The sequence below is a fragment of the Pristiophorus japonicus genome, chromosome 8 (genome assembly GCF_044704955.1).
Source record: "Pristiophorus japonicus isolate sPriJap1 chromosome 8, sPriJap1.hap1, whole genome shotgun sequence".
Classification (NCBI taxonomy): domain Eukaryota; kingdom Metazoa; phylum Chordata; class Chondrichthyes; family Pristiophoridae; genus Pristiophorus; species Pristiophorus japonicus.
In genome coordinates this window covers 178,486,967-178,512,620 of record NC_091984.1, presented here as the reverse complement: position 1 = coordinate 178,512,620, position 25,654 = coordinate 178,486,967, and the positions used below count along the sequence as shown (strand labels likewise).

Sequence of the window (25,654 nt, the reverse complement as noted above, 5' to 3'; positions counted from 1 at the left end):
AAAGTTGCAGATTTTGATAGAGGTTACAGGTCAGGGCTGGCACTTAGATAGAGATTGGGATAATCAATATGAAAGACACCATGAAGCAATGAGGTCAATGGTCACATGGATAGCAGGGACCAGTTTCCAGAAAATGAGACTATATTATCGACAGCGACTGAACCAATCAGCTCTCAGAAAATAGGGCTCAGCAACAGATGGATGGACTTGTTTTTTATGGATGATGTGCATATATAGATGGAACTGCTAAATGCTTTATTGTGGCTAACATCTGCCTCAGGTCACTTTTGGTGTATTTTGAAACACAAACTCCCTTTTCAGCACACTGAAAGAATGACAGACTACACATATTGTCCAATGGCTGTAATTTTATTTAGTGAATGAGTTTGTGATGCTTGAGTTCATGTCACATTACAGTGCATGTAATTTGAGACATTTAATGTGTTTTTCTATGGTGTCTTGAAGTGCTTTTTGTGGTTTGTGATATTGCTTTCTCGTATGTGTTATGCCAAAGTACTGAGGGAATAGCAATGTGGTTGTTGGCTTAGCCAATGGGCAACAGCCTGGAATTCAGAAGGCCCACTCCTTCATGTGTGACTGACTGTGATGTATTTGCCACAGGGCCAGAGATGACCTGTGCTGCACTCATTAGAGGCTCAATGCTTTCTGTGGCCACTTGTTCAGGGCAGTGTGTGGCCCAGAGCTACTGCTGGCATAACTACCACTCAACTGCTCCTGTTCTAGTCCACACATGCTACTGCTATTGCCTCAAAAAGCGCAAAGATCAGTTGGAAATGTAATCAGCGTAGCTCTGAAATTCCCTTGGGGCTCTTCCAATCTCTTGCATTAATTTCAGACTGAGATTAATAGAACCGCCAGAGAAATGGCATAAACCATTTGCCTTGTTTGTCTGGGGACTCTGCCGATCTCCCACTGAAGTTGTTATAGCGGGAGATTGAAGAATCTCTGCAGAATTTCCAGATTATGTCTCTAAAAGGACTTTGAACCTCTCTGACCTCGTTACCTTTAAGCTTTGTTAAAGCAAGTCAAAGCAGTCATAACAACATAGGAAATGCTAGCTGAAAAAAGACCAAGGTCCATCTTGGTAGTCACATGATACAATGATAATGGATTTGTTGACCAATCATAGCAGTCAATCGCAATCAATTAGTCTAGATCCAGACATGACGCAAGGAAAACCCCAGGGGTGGCGAGCTTTGGGAGCCATAGGTCCAAAGTCACCTGTTCCACCCAAACATGCTACACTTAGTGCAGGCCTTTTCTCAAATTACTCATACACTGTCTCCTAAAATGTTATTTTCTGAAATAAATCTATCAAATTTGCATTTGAATAAATCAATTCTAACTACTTCCATTGTATCCCGAGGGAGCGTGTTCCATAGTTTGAAAGAGCGAAATGTGAAAGAGCTACTAAGATTCTAGATTTAGATAAGGCTGACTTCAACAGGATGAGTCAGAGACGGTCCACAGTGAACTTTGCAAATCTGTTAATGGGTAAAATGACAGAAGATGTTCAAAATGGGAGATGTTCAAAAAATTATTTTATGTGATACCGAACCAGTTTATACCCCTGAGGGGTAAGAGCTCTACTTGCCAAAAAAAAAAGCCACAGACGACTAAAGAGGCAAGGGACTGCATAAACCTAAAAGAAAAAGCATACAAAAATGCAAACAATAGCACAGATCCTGGTGAAGGGAAAGATACAAGGCACAGCAAAGGGTCACAAATCAGATTGTAAGAGTCACAAATAGGGAATATGAAAAGAAACTTGCATGGGATATAAAAATCAACAAGATTTTTTACAATTATAAGAAAAAGAAAGTGGTCAGGAGCATTGCTGGCCCCTTGAAAACTGAAAGCGGTAACATTGTCAATGATTATAAGAAAATCGCGGACATGTTGAATAATTACTTTGCATCAGTATTTACAGTAGAGAAAGAGGATAACATGCCGGAAATCCCAAGAAAACTAATATTGAATCAGGGGCAGGGCTCAATAAAATTAAATAAGTAAAATAACAGTAATGAAGAAAATAATGGCACTAAAGAGTGACAGATCCCCAGGACCAGATGGTTTCGATCCCAGGGTTTTAAATGAAGTAGGTGAGCACATTGTAGATACTCTAACTATAATTATAAGAACATAATAGGAGCAGGAGTAGGCCATTCGGCCTCTCGAACCTGCTCCACCATTCAATAAGATCTTGGCTGATCTGATTTTGGCCTCAACTCCAACTTCCTGCCCGTTCCCCATAACCCTTGACTCCCCTATTGTTCAAAAATCTGTCCATCTCTAGCTTAAATATATTCAATGATCCAACCTCAACAGCTATCTGGGTTAGAGAATTCCAAAGATTCACGACCCTCTGAGAGAAGATAGTCCTCCTCATCTCCGTTTTAAATGTGCGGCCCCTTATTCTGAAACTATGCCACCTGGTTCTAGATTCCTCGCGAGGGGAAACATCCTCTCTGCATCTACCCTGTCGAGCCCCTTCAGAATCTTATACTTTTCAATAAGATCACCCCTCATTCTTCTAAACTCCAATGAGTATAGGCCCAACCTGCTCAACCTTTCTTCATAAGACAACCCCTTCATCTCAAGAATCAACCATGTGAACCTTCTCTGAACTGCCTCCAATGCAAGTATATCCCTCCTTAAATAAGGAGAACAAAACTGTATGCAATACTCCAGGTGTGGTCTTCCAAAGTTCTCTCAATTCAGGAACCATTCCTTTAGATTATAAAAATTGCGCATGTCACTCCGCTATTTAAGAATGGCGAGAGAGAAAAACCATGGAATTATAGACCAGTTAGCCTAACATCTGTTGTTGGGACATTACTAGAGTCTATAATTAAGAATAGGGTGACTTAACACCTTGAACATTTTCAGTTGATCAGAGAGAGCCAGTATGGATTTGTGAAAGGTAAGTCAGACCTGACAAACATGATTGAATTTTTTGAGGAGGTGTCTAAAGTAGTGAACAAGTGAATGTCTATGGATGTTTTTTATATAGAGTTCCAGAAGGCATTTGATAAAGTCATACATACGAGACTATTAACTAAGATAGAAACCATGGAATTAAAGGAAAATTATTAATCTGGATAAGAAATTGGCTGAGCGGCAAGAGAAGAGAGTAGAGAAAATGAGTAGATACTCTATTTTACCAGCATGTGACTAGTGGTGTCCCGCAGGGATTTGTGTTGGGGTCTCAATTTTTCACAGTATTTATTAACGACTTAGATGATGGCATAGAAAGCCATATAATCCAAATTTGCCGATGACACAAAGGTAGGCAGTGGGATGAAAGCATAAACTTACAAAGGGATATTGATAGATTAAGTGAATGGGCAAAACTTTGGCAAAGGGATTTCAATGTAGACAAATGTGAGGTCATCTGCTTTGGACCTATAAAAGATAGAATAGGGTACTTTCTAAATGTAGAAAAACTAAAAACAGTGGAAGTCCAGAGAGATTTGGGGGTCCAGGTACATAGATATTAAAATGTCATGAACAGGTACAGAAAATAATCAAAAAGGTTAATGGAATGCTGGCCTTTATATCTAGAGGACTAGAATATAAGGAGGTAGAAGTTATGTTGCAGCTATACAAAACCCTGGTTAGACCACACCTGGAGTACCGTGAGCAGTTCTGGGCATCATACCTTCGGAAGGATATATTGGCCTTGGAGGGAGTGCAGCGTAAGTTTACCACAATGATACCTGGGCTTCAAGGGTTAAACAACGAGGAGAGATAACACAAATTAGGGTTGTATTCCCTAGAATTTAGAAGGTTAAGGGGTGATCTAATCAAAGTTTTCAAGATATTAAGGGGAACAGAGAGGGTAGATAGAGAGAAACTATTTCCGCTGGTTTGCGATTCTAGGACTAGGGGGCATAGAAATTAGAGCCAGATTTTTCAGGAGTGAAATTAGGAAACACTTCTACACACAAAGGGTGGTGGAAAGAAAGACTTGCATTTATATAGTGCTTTTCACAACCATAGGACATCTCAAAGCGCTTTACAGCCAATGAAGTACTTGTGGAGTGTAGTCACTGTTGTAATGTAGGAAACACGGTGGCCAATTTGCGCACAGCAAGCTCCCAAAAACAGCACTGTGATAATGACCAGATAATCTGTTTTTGTTATGTTGATTGAGGGATAAATATTGGCTAGGGCAGAAGTTTGGAACTCTCTTCCACAAACAACAATTGATGCGAGATCAATTGTTAATTTTAAATCCGAGATTGATAGATTTTTATTCGCCAAAGCTATTAAAGGATATGGGACAAATGCAGGTATATGGAGTTAGGCTCAGATCAGCCATGATCTCACTGAATGGCAGAACTGGCTTGAGGGGCTCAATGGCCTACTCCTGTTCCTATGTTCCTATGGTTACTGAAACAGATTAAGTTTGAATTTAACCCTTAAATTGCAGGCCATGTCCTCTGGTTCTACCGTTCTGAACAAAGTAAAATAGCTTATCATGGTCTACATTATCTAGGCTTGTCAGTATCCTAAAGCAGCCTTGACTACTTCTTGGACCCTGGACCTCAAAGCATCCATACCTGTCAGTTTTAGTGTTCATGAAAGATGTTTCTACTTTGGCTACAGTTTCCATTACTGAAATCACCACAGTAGTTGCTATTGGTGTTACTCCCTGCTCAATGGAAAAGTGCAGTGCAGAATCATGAACACCACATTAACTACGGCCAGAACCACACTCGGCAGGGGAGGATTTTTAAACACCACACTCACTAGAGAACATATTCACTCGGGCCAGAATCAGAGAACTCACTCAATGCAACCAGAATCTCAGAAACATACTCAGCAGAATCATAGAGAACATTGTTGTCAGGTGCAGAATCCCAGATTGCACTCACCAGAGATAATATTACAGACACCACACTCACCTGGGGCAACGAAGGTTAAAAGGCAACTTATTGGCTCAACCATTTTAAGAATAGTATTATTACAGGTAGGCCCTCTCTTCAGCCACATCAATGACAATGAAAATCGGATGGTTTCTATAACAGGCAAGCTGTTCCACTCTGCCAGTTTTATGCCTGGGTGGCAAAGGGGTGATTTTCCAACTCAGCCCTACTGCCGGGCAGCTTCGCTCACCAGCACTACATAACGGAAATTCAGGTGCACGCTGCGCACGATTTACTGACCATTAAATTGTATACACCACACACCCAAATTTCTGATGGATTGGATGAGTCTCACTGCCAGGGGCTTGTAGTTGGAAAATTACCTCTAATATCTGTAAATAACAGCAATAAAAAGCATTTCTAAACCCTGTATTACCAAGGGCAAACTAATGCGTTCTATTGTTGTTTGCTCCCGTAGGAAATTGAGAGAGAAATGAAGCTTGTTTTTGGCAAGTGGGCAGAAAAATCGGAAGGTACCAGCAATGCTAAAACAGAGAATGCATGTCCACTGTTCTTGGTAGGTTCAAAGTTACTCACTGATGATGTTTGCTTAGCTATATAATATGAATGACATGAGTTACTCACATATAGTACATCTTCCACCTGTTCGTTTTGATATTCTCATAGCTATAACATGCAAACACACAACTTCAAAACCTTATAATAACTTCAGACAACTTAAGTACTTATAATAGGTAAATGAAACAAGGTACTTTGTTGGAGCAGAGTTGGAGCACCTTTACTCTGCAGCTTGCTGTGCTGTCACTGGGCTGGGAGTGATTCAGGCTGAACTAGGTGCCTGAAATGGCAAAGTGTTCAATTCTCCAGGACTTAACATTACTCCACCTGCTCAGCACAACAGGGTTGACTATCCCAGGGGGTGAGGTGGGGGCGGGGGGAATCTTCTGCCAATCATCCTTGGTAACTTTGCATACGCTGTTTCTCCCAGGTTTCTGCAGATCTTCTGCCAAAGTTATGATGAACCATTGGGAGAACCGCCACAGAAACTCAACCCCAAAAATTCACCAGAAAGAGGCTTGCATAAAGACCCTCATAAAGACTTGGATTATTTATTTTCTCCTGATATCAGGAATCATGGAACATTACAGGACAGAAACAGGCCACTTGTCACTTCAAGACCGCATCAGTGTTTTTCTCCACACATGCCACCTAATCTAATCCCTGCTTACTCCCCATATCTTTTATATTCTTCTTTTTCCAGTAACTATCTAATTGCCCTGCTAGTTCTATAATCTCAATATCCATCTCTTCTGTGAAAAGTGAGGCAAAGCCATAGGCCCGGATTTTGCTGCAATAATAATGGCGAGGCTATCAGCGGACGCCATTATTACAGATTAATCTGACAGCAATTTCTGGCATCCGCACCTGGAAATTAAGATGTTGCAGTCAGACATTTCCTGCTCCTCCAAAAGGTGCGCCATTGCAGTCCTTACCAATTCACGGTGCTAAAATCACTGTAATGGCGTGAACTTAGGGTACTTACTCATTAGTCCTGCACTAAAGACAGCTGCAAAAGTTAGGCCTAGTGTAATCAGGAGTAAGTGAGTATTTAATGGTGTAATAACTGATAATTCCTGCTGAACAACCTCTCTGGCCCTGAAAAAATAATTTTATGTGTGGAGTCTCATTCCCTCAGGAGAAAATTTTAAAAAAATGTTTACATTTTCTTTCAGTCACTTTTACCACTCTCCCTTAATCCCATCTGTATTTCCCAATCTTTATTTCACTTCCTGTACATGATTTAAATGTAATTTATATTTCCTGTTTTTGACTTCCTGGTTTGCAGTCTGTGTGTTTCAGTGAGAATTCTTCAATCTGATTGGTTGAAGAGCCTCGTGTTGCTTTCCCTGTTCATAGACACCACAGATCCCCTGAAGATGACGTCGCACTGAAATAGACGCTCGATTCGTGGAAATTCCTGCTGAGAAGCCCACAAATGGTCTCTGGACAGCTGTACATGAGATGGATGGCAAAAGCCATTCCTTTGCGGCTGAGAGCAAAATCTGGGCCATTATTTAATATCTCTCCCATTTCCTCATTGCTTGCTATAGGCTCGCTTTTTTCATCTCATCGTTGCTCTAACCCTAGCTTGACTATCCTCTTAATACTAAAGTATTTCTAAATAGCATTTTATTGCTTTCAATGCACATTTTTTCTCATACTATCTCTTAGCTTTTCTAATCACCCTTTTTATTTATTTCTTACATTCTTCATTTTTAGCCTGATTTTCATTTTTACTATCTGCCCTGTAGGTGCTTCTTTTAAACATCACGCCAGTAGAAGATATGATTGTAGGAAGCAAAGTTCTACGAAACTAGGGGAAATTTAATGGAGGTGTTCAAAATTATGAAGGGATTTGATAGAGTAAATAAGGAGAAACTGTATTCACTGGCAGGAGGGTTGGTAACCAGAGGACACAGATTTAGGATAATTAGCAAAAGCACCAGAGGGGGGATGAAGAGTTTTTTTTACTCAGTGTAATGTGATCTGGAATGCCCTGCCTGGAAGAGTGGTGAAAGTCTAACCACAGCCCCTTGACAATCAATGGCATTACCATCACCGAATCCACCACCATCAACATCCCGGGGATCACCATTGACCAGAAACTTAACTGGACCAGCCACATAAATAGTGTGGTAGAAAGAGCAGGTCAGAGGCTAGGTGTTCCGCAGTGAGTGTCTCATCTCCTGCCTCCCCAAAGCCTTCACACCATCTACAAGGCACAAGTCAGGTGTGTGATGGAATACTCTCCACTTTCCTGGATGAGTGCAGCTCGAACAAGACTCAAGAAGCTCGACACCATCCAGGAGAAAGCAGCCCACTTCATTGGCACCCCATCCACCACCTTAAACATTCACTCCCTCCACCACCGCGCACCATGGCTGCAGAGTGTACCATCTACCTCACCTCTTCATTGGCACCCCATCTACCTCCGTAACATTGCCCGCCTCAGCTCTTCTGCTGCTGAAACCCTCATTCATGCCTTTGTTACCTCTAGATTTGACTACTCCAACTCACTCCTGGCCGGCCTTCCACATTCCAAACTACGTAAACTTGAAGTCATCCAAAACTCAGTAGTCAGTGTACTAACCCGCACCAAGTCAACATCACCCATCACCCCTGAGCTTTCTGACCTACATTGGCTCCCAGTTAATCAACGCCTCGATTTCAAAATTCTCCTCCTTGTTTATAAATCATTCCATGGACTTGCCCCTCCATATCTCTAATCTTTTTCAGCCTCACAATCCCACAAGATGTCTCCACTCCTCAAATTCTGGCATCTTGAACATCCCTCATTATAACTGCTCAACCATCGGTGGACGTGCCTTCAGCTGCCTGGGCCCTAAGTTCTGGAACTTCCTCCCTAAAGCTCTCTGCCTCCCTATCCTCCTTTACAATGCTTGTTAAAACCTACCTCTTTAAACAAGCTTTTGATCCATCTGCCTTAATTGCTTCTGTGACTCGGTGTCAAATTTATCTGTTTGTCTGTAACACTGTTGTGAAGCGCCTTGGGACGTTTTACTACGTTAAAGGCGCTATATAAATAAAAGTTAATATTATCTACAAGATGTACTGCAGCAACTCGCCAAGACTTCTTCGGTAGCACCTCCCATATCCGCGACCTCTACCACCTAGGACAAGCGTATGGGAGCACCATCACCTGCAAGTTCCCCTCCAAGTTACACACCATCCTGACTTGGAAGTATATTGCCATTCCTTCATCATCGCTGGGCCAAAATCCTGGAATTCCTTCCGTAACAGCACTGTGGGAGTACCTTCACCACATGGACTGCAGCGGTTCAAGAAGGCAGCTCACCAACACCTTCTGAAGGGAAATTAGTGATGGGAAATAAATGCTGGCCTTGCCAGTGACGCCCACATCCCATGAACGAATAAAAAAAAAGATTCAATAGTAACTTGAAAAAGGGAATTGAATATCTACTTAAAAAGGAAATAATTGCAGGACTATGGGGAAAGAGCAGGGGAGTGGGACTAATTGAACAGCTCTTTCAAAGAGCTGGCGCAGACACGATGAGCCCACTAGCCTCTTTCTATGCTATATCATTCTATGATTAGCAAAATTCAATTCACAAAATAGAATGCGTAACACTAGTGTTTAAGCACCTCGGTGCATGTTTCTATGTTAAAGGTGATAAATAAATACAAGTTGTTCTTATCTCTCATCTCATTCATGGAAATAAAGATCACATTACAAACATCTGATGTTGCAATTGCCACAGTGTACTTTTCATATCCCATTCTGTATAGTTGCATGGGCAATGGCTGCCCTCTGTGCCCTCACCCTTTCATTATATGTGAGGTTAGGTGGTGAGTGTGTTGGTAAGTTATTTGAAGAAGAAAGGCATTGAAACAGAGCCCTATCCTTTTCTCATCTGACAATTCATGTGTACACACTTTATGAAGCATATCACACTTGTACTTTACAAACAGAATATTCTATTGAGATCGATATGGTTTGGTTACTTTATGCTCGGAAGGCTGATCATCTCAGTCACAACTTTGTTGCTCATGAGTTCCTTGGTTACTTTAACTGGGGAAATTAATCCTCATCACATAGACCACCGTGCTTTATATATTAAATAGAGAAGTTCCACTGTGTGTGTTACATGCTGCAGCAAAATATCAAGATGCAATAATGTGATATAAACAAGTCAAATTTGACTCTAGTGGTTTTTGATATAATCAGGCCAGATTGTATTGCAGCCTGCAAGACACCTCAGACAGTTGGCCGATATATTTAGTTGAAACACTCAATGAATAATTATCAACAATGCCATACTCAACCTTTTTGTGGATGCATGATAATTAAATCTTTTGGTTGGAGACAAAAAATACCAATATCCCAAAGGGACAATCTTGGAAATCTTCACTATAATTCTTCATGCTATGACACTAGTTACGCAGAAATGAAAAGCTAGCCTTCCCTGATGTCCGACCGGGTAAACAGGGGTCTGTGCGATGTATTGCGCTGAGCCTTGCTTTTCAGAAGGTTCCAAGTTTGATTTTTGGCCTTTGCTGAATTAGTTGATACCTGCCGGGGCAGTAAGTGGAGCATTGCAACTGGCTGAGGTAACCTGAGCTACAAAGTGTATGTGGGGTGGGGGGATGGAATTAGCTGATGTTCCTGATTGCTATCCCTAGAAAGCGTGTGGAAGTGAGGACACGATCGAGCTTGATTGTAATATCGTAAACAATCAGTAGTTTACCTATGCTCATTGTTTAAACTGGCACATGAAGAATTGGCACTTGGACAAGCTACTGGGAGGTGCATGGTATCAGTGGAACTGTACCCCAGTGAGAGTCATCACTCTTATGGGACAGGTGAAAATTTATAAGATATAGAAAGTCAAGCATCTACCTGTCTCATGAACCAGTAATGAACGGATTCTCCATTATTGACGTGCTACATCTCTCAGAGGATTATAAGGTGATGCTCTTTAATGGCTTGCACAAGGAAAACATGTTGATGATGCAAAGCACACATCCAATGAATCCATTTTAAACAATTGCATAGTGTTGGATTTTTCATGGTAACACAGCGGAACCGTTCTATATGCATGACAATGTCAGATTTCAGTAACTGTAGATGGAATTAGGCCATCATGAATTAGTGCTTAACAGGGACTGTCCTAAGAGGTTTTTTTCTCACTGCCATAGGCTGAAGATAGTAAGGTTACAAATACAAAGAATCATTCAGAAGCGCGGGAACAGCCAGAAGAATGCCAAAATATTTAAAGAGCTGCTGAACCTTTCGGAGACTTATTTAGGTATGTTTGTTTGATTAATCTTTCAAATAGCAAATGTTGGGGTGATTGTTAGAGTGGTCATAAAGGACAAGTGCTGTTTGAATAATGGGTTCAATTTTGTAGGAATGCTTAATGTGTGTTCTCGGACCAGAGCCCAGTTGAGATATAAAATTATAATACATATTTATACTGGTGTCCAAAGTGAAAAACTCCGGCCACTCTGCAACTGTTTAGTTCAGTCGATAACTTTTATCTATACTGACCCTGTCCAATCAATTTTGTACCTCTTCTTCCCAGCACATTTTGTCAGGTTAAACCTATGCTGTACCTGCCCTGTCCAGACAGTAACTTTGAATATATATTACATATGTTTAGTTCAGTTCCACTCCAGATTTAACTGCTAACATTTGTCCTATTCAGCCTGTGTCTGCGACACCTATGTTGGACCGCTCCTGTCCATACAGTAACTGCTAAACTATATTGGACTTGCCCTGTCTTTACAAAGGAATAGATAGAATCAAAATGACATTGTTAGTGACTTTGTGCCATAGACTGATCCCACATTGTATAACTGGGATAGCTAATGCTTGATACTCAAACTCTTTCCCTTGACAGCTACAAGCGTGTGGTATGAGACCAATGTCTCAACTGCTGTACTCATACCAATAATGCTTAATTCTGTATTTAGTAGGAACTGGAGGATTTTGAGCCAGATCAGACCTGTGTGGACAGGAATTAGGTGTTATTGATAGCAGTGTCTGCAAGAGTGTATTTGGAAAAAATGTCTTTGAAGTTTGTTCACTATCATCGACACATACTCTAGAAACAGTTTGTAGGGGCCAATATAGCTTGTGAACTGTAGTTTTCTTTCTTTGATTAATCATTGCGCAACTTTTTTTCTCAGATTCCCAGAGTATTTTCTGGATGCACGCATTAGGAGATACATCTATTACCCTTAAAGGTATTACTGTGTCTAGATGGTTTGAGAAAACATCTAAGGCTAGAAATTCCTGTTGACACTATTAGTGGATGAATGCTTAACATGTTTGTGTGACATGCCTCTGTCCACTCTTACAATTCAATTTTAACTTGTTTAAAATAAACGGGTTAATGCCCCGATTAAAACAGTGGACAAAGGAATGTCATCCGAACGCCCAGTTTTTCCGCTAGCATGGCCATCAGTAATATCTAGTTCATAATCTACAAACAATAGCAATGATTAAGCTATTATGTAAATCCACTGACCTGAATCTACACCTGGAGTTAGTTGCTAGACTAAACAACAATACCTATACCTGGATTGAACATCCGATTTTGTGGACCAGACACCTTGCTTCTGCACTGAATACCTTATCGAAGGAGAGAGACAAAATGAGACAAAGAGAGAAGCGGCTCAGGCCAGAATGCAAGTTCATATTTGTAGTGAACAGATAATCTATTTAATGGTGGAAATGTATCTATAGCTGCACAGCTGGTTCAGCTACACAGCATTCTCAATGTTATTTCTTCCCATCCACTATTCTCGATGTAACTCCATCACCCGTATTGAACTCCCTGAAACTTATCCCATCACCTCTATGTAACTGTGCCAGGTATCCAGTATTTTCTGTCCAGAGGTTGGACTGATGTTTTAAAAAGTAATTGCTTCTCTTTTTTCCTGAGGTCCATCCCCATGCCAATTTTTTAAGAAGCATTTTATGTTTGTCTGTCCAACAAACATTTCTTACCAAAGCCATAATTTATTTTATACATTAATTAGGTTCATTGCATGATCCTCAAGACAGTATCAATGTGTACATTTTACTTTGAAATGATGCAGTTCCTTTCTGTGAAGACTGTGTCCATGACTGGTGTAAATATTTCAATATACCACAATGTTGAATTCAATAAAATATTTTTGGAGTGGTAATCTTAATGCCTGGGAGTTCTCTAAAAAAATTATCTCAACATACGATTGGAGATATCTGTGAATAAGGAATCACAATCGCCGAATCCCCCACCATAAACATCCTGAGGTCACCATTGACCAGAACCTTAACACAACCAGCCAAATAAATACTGTAGCTGCAAGTGCGAGTCAGAGGCTAGGTATTCTAAGACGAGTGACTCGCCTCCACCAAAGCCTTCTGAAAGCATCATCATCATAGGCAGTCCCTCGGAATCAAGGAAGACTTGCTTCCACTCTTAACATGAGTTCTTAGGTGGCTGAATAGTCCAATACGAGAACCACAGTCCCTGTCACAGGTGAGGGAGATAGTCGCCGAGGGAAGGGGTGGCTGGGACTGGTTTGCCGCACGCTCTTTCCGCTGCCTGCGCTTGTTTTCTGCATGCCCTCGGCGATGAGACTCAAAGTGCTCAGTGTCCTCCTGGAAAGCACTACACATAAGTTATCCCCGGGAGTTATCCCCGGTGTCCTAGCCAATATTTATTCTTCAATCAATATAACTAAAACAGGTTATCTGGTCATCATCATGTTGCTGTTTGTGGGAACTTGCTGTGCACAAATTGGCTGCTGTGTTTCCTATGTTACAACAGCGACTGCACTTAAAAAAACAAAGTACTTCATTAGCTGTAAAGCACTTTGGGATGTCCAGTGGTCATGAAAGGCGCTATATAAATGCATGTCTTTATTTCGTTCCACCATCTGCAAGGCACAAGTCAGGAGTCTGATGGAATACTCTCCACTTGCCACTCCAACAACATTCAAGAAGCTTGACACCATCCAGTACAAAGCAGCCTGCTTGATTGGCACCTCAACCACCACCTTAAACATTCATTCCCTCCACCATCAGCGCACCGTGGCTACAGTGTCTTCTATCTACAAGATGCAGTGCAGCAACTCGCCAAAGTTTCTTTGATAGCACATCCCAAACCTGAGACCTCTATCACCTAGAAGGACCAAAGCATCAGGCGCATGGGGACCACCTGTAAGTTCCCCTCCAAGTCACACACCATCCTGGCTTGGAAATATATCGTTGTTCCTTCATCGTCGCTGGGTCAAAATCCTGGAACTCCCTACCTAACAGCACAGTGAGAGCACCTTAGAGGTCCAAGAAGGCAGCTCACCACCATCTTCTCAAGGGCAATTAGGGATAGGCAATAAATCAGCAATGTCCACATCCCATGAATGAATTAAAAAATTGCATGATATTAGTCCAGAGCTGCTGCTTGTATAGGGAAATACTTCGTATCATCTCCATGATACACTGGAGCTACTCACCAAGTTTACTTAGATACAACCGCCTAGGCCTGTGACCTCCACCACTGAGAAGACAAGAGCAACAATGTCATGGAAACAACAACTCTGCCATTTTCCCCTCTTGGGTTTTATAATTAGGTGCATAAAGTACAAGAGCAAACAGGTAATGGTAGACTTGTACAAGACAATGGTTAGGTCAGAGATGGTGTACGATATGTCCTCCATTATAGAAAGGACATTAATGCCATAGACATTGTGCAGGAAAGATTTATGAGAAATTCCCCTTCAAGTCACAGAATCCTGACTTAACCATGTGTCATTCCTTCATTGTCGCGAAGTCAAAATCCTGGTATTTTCTAATGAACACCATTGTGGAAGCACCACTAGCACAAGAACTGCAAGGAGATGGCCCACTAACCACCTTCTCGGGTCAACCAGGGATGAGCATTAAATGTGTCCTTGCCAGTGTCAGCTGCATCCTGAAAACAAATAAAAATCAGTTCTAATTCCTGCATAGGGGAAATATAGGCTGCTGGTGCTGTGTTCTCTATACAAGGAAAACTACAGGGGTGTTTACATTGTAGCTCAGTGCAGTCCGGGTCTTGGAAAGGCAATAACAAAATGAGCTCCTTGCGTCACCCTCTCCTGTTCAAATTTGAACTCTGATCCACAGAGCAAGCCATGCTGAAGACAGATCCAGGTACCCACACAAAGAGAGGGGGTGGAACTCAACTTTGGTAGACAAACAAAACTAGTGGTAGTGGATCGGCCACCTGTTGTACACGCTGCCCACTTTTCTTTTCCATTGACTTCAAATCAGGTGGGGTGTATAACAGACGGCCGAGACTGTTGACTGCGCATTTTGCGTCCCCTTGCCAAAGTGGAATTTCACCCCCTTATGTGTAATGAGAAGTTACAGTTACGAAGAAATGTTCAAAAAATTAAGGACATCAGCAACAGATTAAATCTATTTATGCAGAGGGTAGTTAGGACAATGACTGCCCTGTCAGAGACAGCAGTGAAAGCAGAATCCATAATAGCTGTTAAAATGGAACTGGATAAACATTTGAAAAATAAAGTGTGTATGTGGGAAAAGGGCAGGAGATGAGACTATTTTGCTTCCAGGACAAAGTCATTTGTCACAACGACACACAGCACCAGAGCTTCAAGCCCCTTTTCTAATACCTGAGAAGGCTGCTCCTCTTATTTGGTTCTATTTTACATCAGCACTCTTTTCTTTTGGTCATTTGGTGGGCAGGACGGGAGACAGGCGAATCGAAGGTCACACTGGTAGTGGATGATCTCTGAGGCCTGACAAAAACTGCCATTCATAGGTCCAGGATGCATACGATTGCCAGGGAGGATTGTTCCGACTGCTTGCCTCTTTTTCGAGTCCTACACGTGCCCAGGTGACTTTGAAACGAGATTAAGTAATGTCTATGATTAGTGGGCACTGCAGAACATAAATAATCAGAATCAAACCAATATTTAACTTATACAAAAGCAAAATACTGTGGATGCTGGAATCTGAAATAAAAACAGAAAATGCTGGAAATCTCAGCGGGTCAGGCAGTATCTGTGGAGAGAGAAAGAGAGTTAACGTTTCAGGTCAATGACTCTTCATCAGAACTGGTGAATGTTCGAAAAGAACTTTCTTAAGGAACACTGAAAGGGGGAGGGGAAGAAAGAACAAAATGGAAAGTCTGTGGTAGGGTGGGAGACAGGAGAGATTAGAGCGACAAAAGGGATGATGGGCCGAATTAAGTGGTAATGGCAGATTTTAGAAAAAAGGTACTCCAGATTGGGTGTGAATGGCGGAATAATTACCAGCTGCCATTGGAGACAAAGAAAAAAAAACATAAGATAAGGGAGGGGGGGGGGGGGGGGCAAAGATGGCCAGAGGTTATGCTCTGAAATTGTTGAACCCGATGTTGAGTCCAGAAGGCTGCAAAGTGCCTTAACAAAAGATGAGGTGCTGTTTCTCGAGCTTGCATTGAGCTTCATTGGAACAATGCAGGAGTTCGAGGACGGAGATATCAGAGTGGAAGTGAAGTGGAGAATTAAAGTGAGTGACAGGCGACTGGAAGCTCAGGGTCACACTTTCGGACGGAATGGAGGTGTTCCGCAAAGCGGTCACCCAATCTGCGTTTGGTCTCCCCAATGTAGAGGAGACCACATCATGAGCAGCGAACACAGTATGCTAAATTGAAAGGAGTACAAGTAAATCGCTGTTTCACCTGGAAGGAGTATTTGGGGCCCTGGATAGTGAAGGGATGAGGTAAAGGGGCAGGTGTTGCATCTCCTGTGCTTGCACGGGAAGGTGCCATGGGAAGGGGAGGGGGAGCTGGGGTGACAGCGGAGTGGACCAGGGTGTCACGGAGGGAGCGGTCCCTTCGGAATGCTGAGAGGGGAGGGGAGAGGAAGATGTGATTGGTGGTGCGATCACGCTGGAGGTGGCGGAAATGGCGGAGGATGATCCGTTGAACATGGAGGCTGGTGGGGTGAAGGGTGAGGACAAGGGGAACTCTGTCATGGTTCTGAGAGGGAGGGTACGGGGTGAGAGCAGAGATGCGGGAAGTAGAATGGACACGGTCGAGGGCCATGTTAACCATGGCAGAGGGGAATCCTCGGTTGAGGAAAAAGGAAGACATGTCAGAGGCACTAGTGTGAAAGGTGGCATCATCAGAGCAGATGCGAAGGAGACAGAGAAACTGGGAGAATGGAATGGAGTCCTTACTGGATGCGGGGTGGGAGGAAGTGCAGTCCAGGTAGCTGTGGAAACCTGTGGGCTTATAGTGGATACGGTCGAAAGCCGAACCCCAGAAATGGAGACAGAGAAGTCGAGGAAGGGAAGGGAAGAGTCCGAGATGGACCATGTGAAGGTGAGGGAAGGGTGGAAATTGGATGCAAAGTGAATAAAATTTTCTAGTTCAGGGCGAGAGCAGGAAACAGCACCGATACACCGGTACAGTGGAGATATTACACTCAATTCCTTCATTAAATCGTTAATGTATAGTGTAAAGAGCTGAGGTCCCAGCACTGAGCCCTGCGGCACTCCACTAGTCACTGCCTGCCATTCTGAAAAGGACCCGTTTATCCCAACTCTCTGCTTCCTGTCTGCCAACCAGTTCTCTATCCACGTCAGTACATTATCCTCAATAACATGCGCTTTGATTTTGCACACCAATCTCTTAACGCGGGACCTTGTCAAAAGCCTTTTGAAAGTCGAAATACACCACATCCACTGGTTCTCCCTTGTCCACTCTACTAGTTACATCCTCAAAAAATTCCAGAAGATTCGTCAAGAATGATTTCCCTTTCATAAATCCATGCTGACTTGGTCCAATCCTGTCACTACTTTCCAAATGCGCTGCTATTTCATCCTTAATGATTGAGTCCATCATTTTCCCCACTACTGATGTCAGGCTAACCGGTCTATAATTACCCGTTTTCTCTCTCCCTCCTTTTTTAAAAAGTGGTGTTACATAGCTACCCTCCAGTCCATAGGAACTGATCCAGAGTCAATAGACTGTTGGAAAATGATCACCAATGCATCCACTATTTCTAGGGCCACTTCCTTAAGTACTCTGGGATGCAGACTATCAGGCCCCGGGGATTTATCGGCCTTCAATCCCATCAATTTCCCTAACACAATTTCACGCCTGATAAGGATATTCTTCAGTTCCTCCTTCTCACTAGGCCTACTATCCCCTAGTACATTCGGAAGGTTATTTGTGTCTTCCTTCGTGAAGACAGAACCAAAGTATTTGTTCAATTGGTCTGCCATTTCTTTGTTCCCCATTATAAATTCACCTGAATCCGACAGCAAGGGACCTACATTTGTCTTCACTAATCTTTTTCTCTTCGCATATTTATAGAAGCTTTTGCAGTCAGTTTTTATGTTCCCGGCAAGCTTCCTTTCGTTCTCTATTTTCCCCCTCTTACTTAAACCCTTAGTCTTCCTCTGTTGAATTCTAAATTTCTCCCAGTCCTCAGGTTTGTTGCTTTTTCTAGCCAAATTATATGCCTTTTCCTTGGCTTTAACACTAGCCTTAATTTCCCTTGTTAGCCATGGTTGAGCCACCTTCCCCGTTTTATTTTTACTCCAGACAGGGATGTACAATTGCTGAAGTTCATCCTTGTGATCTTTAAATGTTTGCCATTGCTTATTCACCGTCAACCCTTTAAGTATCCTTTGCCAGTCTATTCTAGCCAATTCACGCCTCATACCGTCGAAGTTACCTTTCCTTAAGTTCAGAACCCTAGTTTCCGAATTAACTGTATCACTCTCCATCTTAATAAAGAATTCTACCATATTATGGTCACTCTTCCCCAAGGGGCCTCGCACAACAAGATTGCTAATTAGTCCCTTCTCATTACATATCACCCAGTCTAGGATGGCCAGCTCTCTAGTTGGTTCCTCGACATAAAGGTCGAGAAAACCATCTCTAATACACTCCAGGGAATCCTCCTCCACCGCATTGCTACCAGTTTGGTTAGTCCAATCAATATGGAGATTAAAGTCGCCCATGATAACTGCTGTACCTTTATTGCACATATCCCTTATTTCTTGTTTGATGCAGTCTCCAACCTCACTACTACTGTTTGGTGGTCTGTACACAACTCCCACTAGCGTTTTCTGCCCTTTGGAATTCCGCAGCTCCACCCATACCGATTCCACATCATCCAGGCTAATGTCCCTCCTTACTATTATATTAATTTCCTTTTTAACCAGCAACGCCACCACACCTCCTTTTCCTTTCTGTCTATCCTTCCTAAATGCTGAATACCCTTGGATGTTGACTTCCCAGCCTTGGTCATCCTGGAGCCATGTCTCCGTGATGCCAATTATATCATACCCGTTAACTGCTATCTGCGCAGTTAATTCGTCCACCTTATTCCGAATACTCCTCGCATTGAGGCACAGAGCCTTCAGGCTTGTCTTTTTAACACATTTTGCCCCTTTAGAATTTTGCTGTAATGTGGCCCTTTTTGTTTTTTGCCTTAGGATTCTCTGCCCTCCACTTTTACTATTCTCCTTTCTTTCTTTTGCTTTTAACTCCATTTTATTTCCCTCTATCTCCCTGCATAAGTTCCCATCCCCCTGCCACATTAGTTTAACTCCTCCCCAACAGCACTTGCAAACACTCCCCCGAGACCATTAGTTCCGATCCTGCCCAGGTGCAGACCGTCCGGTTTGTACTGGTCCCACCTCCCCCAGAACCGGTTCCAATGTCCCAGGAATTTGAATCCCTCCATTCTGCACCACTGCTCAAGCCACGTATTCATCTGAGCTAACCTGCGATTCCTACTCTAACTAGCACGTGGCACTGGTAGCAATCCTGAGATTACTACTTTTGAGGTCCTATTTTTTAATTTAGCTCCTAGCTCCCTAAATTCGTCTCGTAGGACCTCATCCCGTTTTTTACCTATATCGTTGGTACCTATATGCACCACGACAACTGGCTGTTCACCCTCCCTTTTCAGAATGTACTGCAGGCGCTCCGAGACATCCTTGACCCTTGCACCAGGGAGGCAACATACCATCCTGAAGTCTCGGTTGCGGCCGCAGAAACGCCTATCTATTCCCCTTACAATTGAATCCCCTATCACTATCGCTCTCCCACTCTTTTTCCTGCCCTCCTGTGCAGCAGAGCCAGCCATGGTGCCATGAACTTGGCTGCTGCTGGTCCCCCCTGATGAGTCATCCCCCTCAATAGTACTCAAAGCGGTGTATCTGTTTTGCAGGGGATCCCTGCACTACCTAACTTGCACTGCTCTTCCTGTTGGTCTTCCATTCCCTATCTGGCTGTGTACCCTTTACCTGCGGTAAGATCAACTCACTAAATGTGCTATTCACATCATTCTCAGCATCGTGCATGCTCCAGAGTGAATCCACCTGCAGCTCCGGTTCCGCAACGCGGTTCGTCAGGAGCTGCAGGCAGATACACTTCCCCGCACACGTAGTCGTCAGGGACACCGGAGGCGTCCCTGACTTCCCACATAGTACAGGAGGAGCATAACACGTGTCCGAGCTCTCCTGCCATGACTTAATCCTTAGATACACTTAAATTGGCAACAACAGTGCTAAAAGTTACTTACTGATAGAGAAAAGAAAAAAGAAAAACTACTCACCAATCACTTACCCCCTTGGCTGTGACGTCACCTTTCGATTTCTTTCTACTTCTTTTTCGCCTTCTCCCTGTAGCTGCACAAGCCACGCCTCTCCACGCACCCCCTCGACACTGCTCCCCCGACTCCCTGCTGTGCCTTTTATAGGCCTCTTGCCGAAGTCCCAACTGCCTCTCCACGCACCTCCTCGACGATGCTCCCCGTACTCCCTGCTGTGCCTTTTATAGGCCTCTCGCCGAAGTCCCGACTGCCTCTCCATGCACCTCCTCGACGCTGCTCCCCGGACTCCCTGCTGTGCCTTTTATAGGCCTCTCGCCAAAGTCCCGACTGCCTCTCCACGCACCTCCTCGACGCGTTCTGTGGGGCAAGAACAGGCTGAAACAATGGATCTACCGGGGTAGTCCTGTTTGTGGATCTTGGGAAGGAGGTAGAAGCGGACTGTGCGGGGTTGGGGAACTATGAGATTGGTGGCTGTGCATGTGTGCATGTTCGATTACTGTTCTTGTTTTAGTGAAAGTGGTGGACGATACATAGAAATATTTTGTCCCAAGAACATTGGCCAGCCCAGCATCACTCCACTGAGCCAGTAAAAAAAATTGCTGAGAAATGTGACTAAGTGAATAACTCTTTGAAAGGCAACACAGTCCCTTTGGGCCCAATGGCCTTTTGTGCTGTAAAATTATATGGCCCAGAATTTCCTGAAACATTTCAGTGTAAGTGTAAGTGCACTAATTTTTTTGAGGAAATTTGTGTGTAATGGATTTATGGCCGTTTTGTGCTGAAACATCACTGCATGCTAACTTACGCCATCATTTGCAGTGCTTCCCAGTTACATTCAGCAAAACACATTAGCTGATTAACATATCTCTGCCCCCACCCCCCCCCCCCCCCCACCAATCCAAAAGATGAAAGGCTGCAAGTTTCCTGCATTTGCATCCATTCTGAAGGGGCATACATTTACATTCAATGTTTTAGCTGCAGCGAGATCCGGAGTCACTGTTTCTGGTGTTTTATTTCTCCTTACTGCACTGTATATTCCTTATCTTTGAATGTGTTTTGATTGAATCAGTATCTGTTTCATTAAAAAGTGAAAAGCTTCCACCATTGCACTTTCTTAAAGATGCTGTGCTTATTGTGCATAACTTCAGGCTTCAAACTTTATTTTTCATAACATCAATAAGATAAAGAGGGACTTAAAGAAGAAACATGGTTTATGTTCGGTGCCTTCCTGGCCTTAACTTTTTACCATGATTTCAGCTTGATTGGTATGCTGATAAGATTCTCAGGAAATTTCGGCATAAGTTGCCATCCCAAGATCAGCGTTAAACTGATACAACATGTCAGCACTTCCGATCCAGGCAATCCTGACCGAATTTTGCACATTTATTCCAGTACCAAGTTCGATATTTATTCCAGTACCACATTGTGCACAGCCGAGACTGACCTTTCCTTCACACACAGGTTGTGCAGGTGGACAATTGCATGAGCATCTTCTGCTCCGCCCCAACCTCCAGCTCTCCCGCCAAAGGCTTGAAACACGCAGGCGCACTTCAGCTTCGACACCCCCAGCCTCCCACTTGTGACGCAATGTCTTGGCGTGACGTATTGGTCCGCGTGCATCGCTGGGCGGGAGCTCTGTGACGTCACCGGGTTGGCGCGGTAACGGAGAGGCCTCGGTGAGGCTCACGCCTGGCGGCAGTCGTGGACCAAGAGCGGGTGAGTCGCCGAGTCTCAGTCTCCGACCGTGGCACTGCACAGTCCGCGTCTTCCACACCCACACACTCACACATTGCAGTGATGGCAGCGTCTTTACCATTGAGCGACTGATAGTTATAATCGAGGAGATCCACATGCGCGGATCACCCTGGAGTCACTCTTAAATGAACCGACTGCTCCACCCATGGTGCACAATACACACATTCCATGAGCTCACCGCCTATACTCGGAGACACACTACTGTCTCTGTTCAGATTGACTGTAAACGTAGACTGCATCCCTGAAACATTGACTGCACAAATGTTGACACTACACACTATCCCATTCAATCATACTCACAGGACATATATACTGTGCAGGCGCACACCACCTAGCTACCTGCTGTACATACACTACTTGCGAGCTCATTATATTTATTCATTCATGGGATGTGGGCGTCGCGGGCAAGGACAGCATTTATTGTCCATCCCTAATTACCCTTGAGAAGGTGGCGGTGAGCCGCTTTCTTGAACCATTGCAGTCCGTGTGGTGAAGGTACTCCCACAGTTCTGTTAGGGAGGGAGTTCTTGGATTTTGACCCAGCGACGATGAAGGAACGGCGATATAATTCCAAGTCAGGATGATGTGTCACTGGAAGGGACCTTGGAAGTGGTGCTGTTCCCATGAGCCTCCTGCCGTTCTCCTTCTAGGTAGTAAAGGTCACGGGTTTGTCAGATACTGTTAAAGAAGCTTTGGCGAGTTGCTGCAGTTGCATATTGAAGATGGTGCGCACTGCAGCCACAGTGCGCCGATGGAGGGAGTGAATGTTTAAGGTGGCGGATGGGATGTCAATCAAGCGGGTTGTTTTGTCCTGGATGGTGTCGAGTTTCTTGAGCATGGTTGGAGCTGCTCTCATCCAGACAAGTGAAGAGTATTCCATCACTCTCCTGACTTGTGCCTTGTAGATGGTGGAAAGGCTTTGGGGAGTCAGGATGTGAGTCACTTGCCACAGAATACCCAGCCTCTGACCTGCTCTTGTAGCCACAGTATTTATGTGGCTGGCCCAATTAAGGGCCCAACATTGGCCATGACTTGCTTCAATTTTTTTGGTTGTTTTTTCTGGCGTAAGTTAGAAAATGCCATTTTCCCCAAAAGATTTGCTCCAGAGTAAGTCAATTAGGTACGATTGTTTTTAGGTCAGTTTTTTTTCAAAAGGGGGCGTTCCCAGACACTTATGCCAGTTTTGGCCATTTATGCCACTTTGGCCAGCAAAAACGTACTCCAAATTCACTTAGGTCAGCGTATGTGGCCAGGTCTGAAAAACCTTGCAAGCAGTTAAGAAAAAGCAGTGCACATTCAGAATACATTAGGGCAGGGATAGGGGAGGGAAGGGAACTGGAGAGGACCTCAACAACCAAGCAGCAAACATTAAGGAAAAGTTCAAACCAATAAAATACAATAAAAAAATAATTAAATCCTACCTTATCTTTAAAGTCTGCCCCGGAAAGGCAGCGGACCAGCTTGTGCATGAGGTCATTTGGCCTGGGATGGGGGAGGGAAGACATGCACCGGAAAAGTCACAGCTGCTGGGCTGGGGCGTCTCGGGGGGGGGGGGGCGCCGAGTGACCGAAGGAATCACAGCTCCTGGGTGTGAAAGTCTCAGGGGATGGGGGGGGGGGGGCACTGAGCGACTGGAGGAATCACAGCTCATGGGTCTGGAAGTCTCATCTCTTCCCCCCCCCTCCCCAAAACTCCTCCTCCTCCCCCCCAAAAAAACTCCTCCTCCTCCCCCCCCAAAACTCTCCTCGCCCCCCCAAAAAAACTCCTCCTCCTCCCCCCCCCCCCCGCCAAAACTCTCCTCCCCCCCCCCCAAACAAAAGTTTAAAGCACAGCCACTAAATAAAAAATAAAAGCAAAGTCCTTACCTGCCCGGGAACTCAGCGGACCAGCCGGCCGGTGCGGGAGGCCACTCGGCCAGAGATAAGGTGCGGCGAGATCGGGCATCCCTTCGGCCAGGAATAGGTGCTGCAAGCTTCGGGTCCTGCTCACAGCCCACAGGATGCGCTGGGAGGGCAGGAGCATGCGCGCAGCTCTCACTGAGCATGTGCGCAGGTGCCGGCAGTGCTTTGTGCGCTGGCCTGTTGCTCCGCCCCCCCCTTCAGCCTCCACGCCACGCCAGGACTCCGGAGACTGTATGCAGCGGCCAGGATGGGGTGAGTTTTGCTGGCGCCGTTTCCAGCACGCAAAGTCAGCACGCTTGAGGTCAGTGCGCCGACAAAACTGTTTGGGGAAAATCTAGCCCTAAGTTTCTGGTCAGTGGACCCCCAGGATGCTGATGGTGGGGGATTTTGTAATGGAAATGCCATTGAATGTCAAGGGGAGGTGGTTGGACTTTCTCTTGTTGGAGATAGTCATTACCTGGCACTTGTATGGTACAAATGTTACTTGCCACTTATCAGCTCAAGCCTGAATGTTGTCCAGGACTTGCTGCAAGCGGGCACGGACTGCTTCATTATCTGAGGAGTTGTGAATGGAACATAATACTTTGCAAGCATCAGCGAACATCCCCATTTCTGACCTTGTGATGGAGGGAACTCCACAGCAATATCCTGGGGCTGAGGTGATTGGCCTCCAACAACCATAACCATCTTCCTTTGTGCTAGGTATGACTCCAACCACACTACTGCATTACACACATTAACTTATGTACTATATATCAGTGAAAATTCATGATGCTAAGCACACTTGCATACATTGCAATTCCTCAAACTTTGTATTTGTACAGTTGTAGATACTTTCATCATATACACTGAATACAGACAGTGTGAGAAGTTTATATGTACAGTAAATTTGAATAGTAATAGTGAGAGGTAAATACACATAGCACATACCGTGAAAGTAGTATAAAACAAATATATACCTTTAGAGTATCACCAGTGAGTCTAATGAACAGTGAGAGTACAACTGTTTGTGCAAGTGTGCATAATAGGTGTGTCCTCTCACTATAAAGGCACTAACCACACTTTGTACACAAAGAAAATATCCACGTTATATTCTCACTAATCATACTGTACATTCAGTATGTACACTAATTTCTCTATATGAACATCAAATCTACAATATACACACAGACTGTGTACAATGAATGTAGCCACACTATAAATAAACCAGACTCCAGAATATGCACACAAATCTTGCCCTATTTATATATTATCTGCACACATTATATACACACTTGTGCTATACGTGCACTTTATTCAGTCACACACTATGTATATTCTCAGTCACACTGTGTATGCATTATAGTTACATTGTTTATACATTACCAACATACTGCCTGCATGTGCTATGTGACCATATGTATATTTCATTATTATTATGTATATATTGTGTGTGATTGTATGTAGTGCATTCACACACATATCACATAGAGTTTGGTTGATATATCTCCAGAAGGTGCCTGTTTGTGGTCACAACTCTGTCTCCTTTGCTGATCTGTTCTTCTTTCTGCCCCATTCCCAGAACAATGTTTATCTCTGTTTAGTCTTTTTCTGGACCAGTGATCCCACAACGTCAACTGTGATCAACCATTAATCTCCCAATTTCTGTTTCAGATCTTCTTAAGTCTCAGATTGTTGGGCCTTTCCTGGCTTCACATGGGAACCTCCCTCTCTATGACCATGGACAGATGGCTGGGTACAACCCTGTATTGATTATGATTTGAGGGGAGATGCATTCATTTTGTTAGGCTTTACCTTATCCATTGGCATATTTTGTATTTTAGATCACTCAGCCAGTAAATGACTATAAATCTATCCTATTAGTCCTCTACCAAAAGGCCACCTGACAGATCTTTTATTTTGGTAACATGGTGATAGTTCAATGAA

At 43.7% G+C, this 25,654-nt stretch overlaps 1 protein-coding gene across 4 annotated transcripts in view; it reads left to right on the top strand.

Annotated features, from left to right (window-relative positions):
- The first annotated feature begins 21,680 nt into the window (after positions 1–21,680).
- The window catches only part of LOC139268237 (peptidyl-prolyl cis-trans isomerase FKBP8-like), a 54,440-nt gene continuing 50,466 nt past the window's right edge, over positions 21,681–25,654 (top strand). For 3 of the 4 annotated variants that reach the window (XM_070886282.1, XM_070886286.1, XM_070886285.1), the window contains exon 1: positions 21,681–21,788. The gene's annotated coding sequence lies outside the window, so the exon portion shown is untranslated. Of the gene's footprint in view, positions 21,789–25,391; positions 25,464–25,654 lie in introns of those variants that run through there. The other variant, XM_070886284.1, reaches the window with a different exon arrangement.